The following is a 7,070-nucleotide window of genomic DNA, read 5'->3' as shown; positions in this document are numbered from 1 at the left end:
CTGCTTATTGGCTTCCTTGCTGTGGGAGTAAGATGAGAAGATTGATACCATTTGCTAAAGGAACAGTGCGTAACATTTTGGGGGATCTCTTAACAGAAATGAGCCCTTCATATCTACATAGAGAGCGGGTCCTCTTCACGGAGTGCACCATGTTGCTCCGCCATGTTTCTACAGTAGCCGAGAACGGACAAACCAAACACTGGCTCTAGAGAAATGTTTTTACGTTACCGGAAGGCCACCGTAGTTCTCCGGCACGCTTGTGAAACTGTGGTAACGTGAGCCGCAGAGTGCAGAACCGTGGTGCCAGCAGCCGCCGTCTGACTCCCGTGCAGCTCCTACAGTAGTGTTATTATGGTAAGAATGACCTCTGAGTGAGGCCAGCGGCGTTACCACGGTTTTGCACTTGGCGGCTCTTGTTACCGCAGTCTTGGATGTGGAGGAGTGAGCGGAGGGGTACTCAGTTGGTTGCAATCTGCAACCACACCACTAGATGCTGCCAAATCCTACAAACAGCACCTTTAATATGTTACATATCTTATTATTAATCTGTACTAAAACCGAAATGTAAAAACATGTTGTGGTTTTATAGGGGGGGTTATGTGCGGACTATTTCTTGGACGGTCACTTCCTGGAGTCTAGTTATCACCATGAGGTTGTCAGGCAACTCTTCCTTTAATCTGGTATTCAAAGAACAATGATACAAAATACACACCAGAGGCTAACAAACACAGGATAACCTACTCTATTCAAAACCACACAGGACATTACTCACTATCTGCATCCTTGGAATTTAGATAACAACTCTCAGCAGGTTTTTCTCAAAAAGAATAAAACAGAACACAGAAGTCAAACCCTAACCCTTCTGATAGAAGTTAGAGCAAATATTTCCTTTTAAGGGGTAAAGCAAGCGGTGACATTCCTTCCTTCCTACAGACATCTCAGACCAAACATCTGAGCCAAATAACAACCTTTCTTTGTCGCCAGAATCTAAACCAGAAGAGTGAAACCCCCCCCAAAGGACTGCTAGTCTAGTGCCTTATCTACTTGGCAACAACAACGTCTATAATCAAGATTTATATTCTCAGAGTCAAACTCTGACTCAATATTGACTCAGATCAATAACCCTTTGTGAGTCCGGGACCGAGGCTCTCAAACCTCATTACACCGAATAGATCTGCATTTTATCAGGAAGCTTCACATAGATAACATTCAGCTGGGGATTCACATCCGGCTGCTTCGGCTGTTTGGTCTAACTAGCAGCTGACAAAATGGTAAAAACCTTTGTTGTTTACCCCTTGAAGTATTCCAACCTCTATTCTAGACTCTATTATGTGTCGAGGGTTTCGTCCCCAAATCACACACTATGCACTACATACTCAATATGTGTTCTATCGTTCAACATGCTTTTGTGCGAAAAATAAACAGTCGTATGGATCTTTCCGGACGCACTGAGCATTTATCTACGTCGTCACTTCATGAGAGCCTCCTTGTTGGTTGGAGACATGTAACCATGGTAACCTGTGCCAACCTCATGTGACCAAAACGACGATTTGTGAGAATCAAAGTCTGAATAAATTAAAAATATGTTATTACGCCTAGCAAAGTGAAATCATACACTTAGTTAAATTGAAGCGTTATTGATGTTACAGAGCCGTCCGTCAACGTCTGTGATGAACGTTGTCATCATTACCACATTGCATTGTGGGATATTTATTCCGCTGTAGTGTCCAGTGTTGCATACTGTAATATTTCACCAGAAATAGTATGCAATTCACGTACCGTTGGTTTCATACTAAGGTTTCAGACATACTGTTTTAGTTTACTACATAGCATGTTAGTGTGGAATTTAGGACGTAACCTGGAGCTCAACAGTGAGCGGTTCTGGAAGTGAATTTCATAAGAATATAAGGAATAAATCCTTGTCTAAAGGGTTTTAGGCATGGAACCAAGCCAACAAGCTACGAGTTGAATTGTGTCCATAACACATTTGATTCGGAGTAAAAAGAAACACATTGGAAAATGGAAAAGAAGGCAAAGGTACAAGACTGTGTACATACTTATTTTAAGAGTAAAGGAACTACTCATCCCATAAACCATTGCAAATGGTGACTCTCTGCTAGGCTTGCCACGGTAGTCGGTGCTACTGGTGGTCGGGCACACATGATTTCATTACGTACCAACCGTCGTTTAGCTTTGTTTTTACAGAAATAAAACCCATTTAGTTAATTTTTTGCGTATCAGCGCCGTGTTAGGAATAGACAGTCGGACGACAGACGCTACAAACTGAAAGTGAATGCGTCTGCAGCGTACGGAGTCTCAGATCAGAGTAGCAGGAGTCAGATTTCACACACACAGGACGAGAGAGAGTTGACAGACTAGACGATGGCGGAGGATTTGGTGTTGAAGGGAACCATAACGTTAATGAGGCAATCGCCGTGCAATGGCCCCGCAGTGAAAGCTCTACCGGAGAGACCAGACACACAACAACGTTAAAGATCACAGTCAGCGCGCTGCACATATTGACCGTCATATTTTCTTGTAAAATGTCCGGTGTAATCGGTAACACCGGTGTCGTCACAAGTTTATTAACCGATGGGAAAAGTTCCTCACCGTCCCATCCCTACTCGCCCGCTTCTGGAAACTCCTGGAAAAACATTTAAACTAAGTGTTATCGATCTAAAATGAAGACCGATTCAGCAACTACATGCCTTAAGTATAATCTCAAATGTTTTCAGAAACACATTTCGGTGAACTATTTTCGTAAAATAATATAATAATGTGCGGTACACATTTCCATGGAAACAGCAAGCTCCACCAATCAGAGATTTGCTCTTGAGCTCTATCCTATAGCCTTATTATCAATACCATGAAGAATTAATATAAATGCTTAATTTCACAGTGCTATGAATATTGTGCCTGTAATCACTGATCACATGGTTAAATTCCCGACAACATAACTATAATAGTATGGTACAGAAAAGATTGAAGCCCCCTGCTGCGCTGCTGCAATAGCTGAACGTGTCAACAGCTTCATCAGATGTCAACTTTAAATATCAGCCAGCCACTGAGACTGATGGAAATAAATGTTTCAAGCTGAGTTTCAAGCACGTGACGGCACTCTGTGCGGCGCCTATTAGTTGAACAGGATATCAGTGGATGACAGTAAAATGTGTCTGTTGTCTGGTACTCATATAGCGACAGTACGTCTCTGACTAATTTAAGGAGTTTCATTCTTCATTTCAAAACACGCAGCTTCTCAATTATAACTCAATTATTTCCTGTGCGAGGTTAAAACAGTGAATAGTAGAAGTCCCACGATTCTTAATACTGAAATAATGAAAATATAATGTGTTTTTAAATATATATTTTGGGGTCTTTTTATGCATGGAATCAGCTAGTTCTGATGGCAAACAGCTGTAATATCTACTCACTCATTCCTGGTTGAGAGGATCCACATTAAAGAATGATGTGAATCCCTTCATACCTTCTCTAATTGTACCGGAGAGACCAGGAACGGGAACAATTCGCCTCGTTAGCGGTGTTGACGTGGAGTTTCACTGATGATCAGAATAGAAATAAATAACTAATCAGAGTCAAAATGTCTCATGTAAACAACTCAATCAGAATAAACTGGCGTTAACAATACATTAACGTCCTGTCAACAATCAATTAGATTTATATTTCATAAAAGCAGCCTTTACAATGACTGTAGGCATATCTCTCTTTGTGCACATGCTGCTCTGAAAGTGATTTAAGTTAAAGATACCGTTCCGGGAAGTCTCCCCACTCCTGTAATTTACGGGCACTCTCTACCTTTTTTCTGAGTGCTGCATGTTCCTCCAGGGAACCATCTTGAATAGGTGATGTTATCATTTTGGAGGACATAAACAGAGGGCTCAATAACTCCGCTGGTAAATTCTAATAAAACTGTTTCAGCGCGATAGCACAGAGGACCAATAATGACCTGTTAACTCAGGCTCGTCTCTTTGTTCGTGGTGGGATGTGCATACAGTGTTAGTAATGTAAAGGGCTGCTTATGAAAACAGTTTCTTATGGGAGTTATTGATCAGATTGATTATATTTGGAAAGAAAAACAGAATATATAGAGTTTCATAAACTTAACACAAAAAGATTAAAATTCTCTACAGGAGACGATACTTCCCACCTGCCCTCTGTCGGTATATTTCCACTCGTTACATTCAGTGAGTCTTTTCAAAATAAACTTCTCACTTCACAGGAAGCAACTTGGCAACAGATCTATACTTGGTTAGGTTTAGGAAAAGATCGTGGTATGGGATACAGTAACTACTACTAACTAAGTGGCATTACTTAAAGGAACGTTGGGTAAAAATTAGCAGATCTATTGGCAGAAATGGAAGATAATATTAATAAGTTTTATTTCTTTAATGTATAATCACCTGAAAATAAGAATAGAAAAAGAAAAAATAAGAATTCTCACGGACTCTGTCGTGTTTCTACAGTAGCCCAAAACTAACAAACCCAACTTTTCCTGCTTGAGCTGGAGTCGATAAAGTTACTCGCTCCCGTCGCCGCTCTTTCTCTTTTGTTTCACAACTCGATTCCCACGTACACACAAGCACTGGCTCTGCCCCAAATGACCTACACCTCTCCTACAACACCTGGCTCTATTCATGTTTTCGCGTCGGCCACCTTAGTTCTCCTACACGGTTGGCACACGGGAGAGGCTTCAGTTGGTTGCAATCTGCAACCTCACCGCTAGATACCGCCAGATCCTACACACTGCTCCTTTAAGTTCGGAAGTTATGCGACAAATAAATCAACGTTGGGTTCTGGTTTCACATGGGACACGAACGCCGGTGGTCTCCTGGGTGAAAGGCTGGTGTTTTTTTGACCCGACCATCCACCTCGACCTCGTTCCTACGCAGCGTTTGTCGCTCTTTTTACTTCCCAGTTCACAATTACGTGGATTAAATATGCATTGATTTCATGGGACATGTGCGAATTACAGAGCAACTTTTCATAGTTTCAATACTTTTAATGCATTCTTATATATCCCACGTAATCGTGAACCAGGAAGAATAAAGAGCGACAAACGCTGCGTAGGGAGGAGGTCCAGGTGGGTCAAAAAATACCGGACTTCGCCCAGTAGACTGGTGTTCGTACCCCGTGTGAAACCAAAAGTCAACGTTGATTTATTTGTCACATAACTTCTGTACTTAAGTAACGCCACTTCCGGAGTTATTTTAACCCAAACCACGATGTTTTCCTAAACCTAACTAAGTTGTTTCATGTGAAGAGGAAAGTCTATTTTGAAAAGACTGTATGCATGTAACGAGGTGGAAATTGACACGTGTTGAGGAATGAAGAATAACTTTTCGTATGATATCATACGAACCGCTGCGTTAGGATACGTTGAATTGCTGGAGTACCCCTCTAAATATATCTTTGGGTGATAAGGGACTTGACGGAGAACAGGTAGTAAAATCCGACATATTTTGATTTGCTAACCTCAGAAATGTAATCTATAAATTCTTGTCTGGTCCCACACACACATGCACAAAGCACAAACGCAAACAAATGGCATATAATCAGTGTCTGCCGTTTCCTGTGGAGGGGAAGGCCGAGTCTAAATGATGATCTTTATGTTGTGGTTCTCTGAAAGCCTGTGGTCTCATTGTAAGTCTGTATACGTTTCTATTTTGTGAGTGAGTGTGTGTGTGCGCGTCAGTATGTACCCGACCATTACCATGTCTATTGTGTGTGGCTGTCAAGCCACCATGAATACGACTGGAGCTCCAATTGCAGGGTGGGAGGAAGAAGCCAACGGCTTATGGCTTAGGGACAACGTTATATTTTCATCTCTGTCTTGACAACAGCGTTTACAAGTCCAGTCTGAAAGAAGGCCGAAAGAAGATGTCACATTAAAGTGTCTGAACTGATTTAGATTAACCGATCAGCCATTGCTCTATGATGCACATGCACTATCCAAGCGCGTACTCGCCACGAGGAATCATTCAGGGGGTCAATTTCTCCCCTCAATATTTTCTCCCTTCATGTTGGTGTTAATGTCAACCAGCAATCAGCAGCACTTCATAATTACCACTGCTTGGTAACGTCATCATAGTCATCGAGACAACCACTGTGATCATCTGCGACGTCACCGTCACCATCACTATCATTGTCGTCACCTGCATCATTGTCTCACACTCATCTGCTCTTCAGATTTCATCTTGTTCTCCTCTCCCTCCTCTCTTCCCCTGAGCTACCTGTATCAGAGACCCCTGCAGCGTTATGCTAATAGCAGCTTTTCTCTTGAGACAGCACCAACTATTGGCTTCAATAAAGACTGCCCTCCTGCTGGGGGCTTTAGCTGGCTCGTTGCTGTCTCTGACTCCACAACCTGCCACATGGTGTTACAGTCTTTACAAGCTAAGCTAAGCTAAGCTAAGCTAACTGTCTCCAGCTACACATTTACTGCACCGGTGTGACGGTTTTATTCATCTTCTCATGTCACTCTCGACAAGAAAGTGAATAAGCGTACAGTATTTCCCAAAATAGGGAACTATTCCTTTAATTAGCTTTCTTAAAGAGGATTATGTTTTTGTGCTTTTCCCTTTCCTTTAGTGAGTTATATAGAGTGTGTGTGAAGTACGGCAAAATGCAGTGCACTCAAAGTACCCGGATGTTGTACTCAAAACGGTCAGATCGTTGAGTGTGGAACGCTGGACACTTTCCACACTCAACTGTCGCCATCTTGGCTACGTAGCGGAAGGGACGGAGCCACGACCACTATTCAAACATACGTAGATAACAGAATAAAACAATACAATACGTAAACATACCGGTGCATTTTCAGCCAACAGGAGGACACATCGTAGGCGACGACGTTGGAAACGTAATTTCCACTCTGCTTTCATTTTTTTTCAGAAGATATTTTGGCGGGTAGCGAGCCGCGGTCAAATGCTGCAATCGTCATTTCCGGTCAGTGCGCCGCAGAGTATTCGATTTCAGACGACCCTACCCCGTTGAAATTCTCACATTTCGGTCGCCTAAATATATCTTATTCAGTGTTCGGTTGCACTTAGCTT

The sequence above is a fragment of the Sebastes umbrosus genome, chromosome 14 (genome assembly GCF_015220745.1).
Source record: "Sebastes umbrosus isolate fSebUmb1 chromosome 14, fSebUmb1.pri, whole genome shotgun sequence".
NCBI classification, from domain to species: Eukaryota; Metazoa; Chordata; class Actinopteri; order Perciformes; family Sebastidae; genus Sebastes; species Sebastes umbrosus.
The sequence above is the reverse complement of the archived record's forward strand: the minus strand, read 5'-3'. Positions refer to the sequence as shown.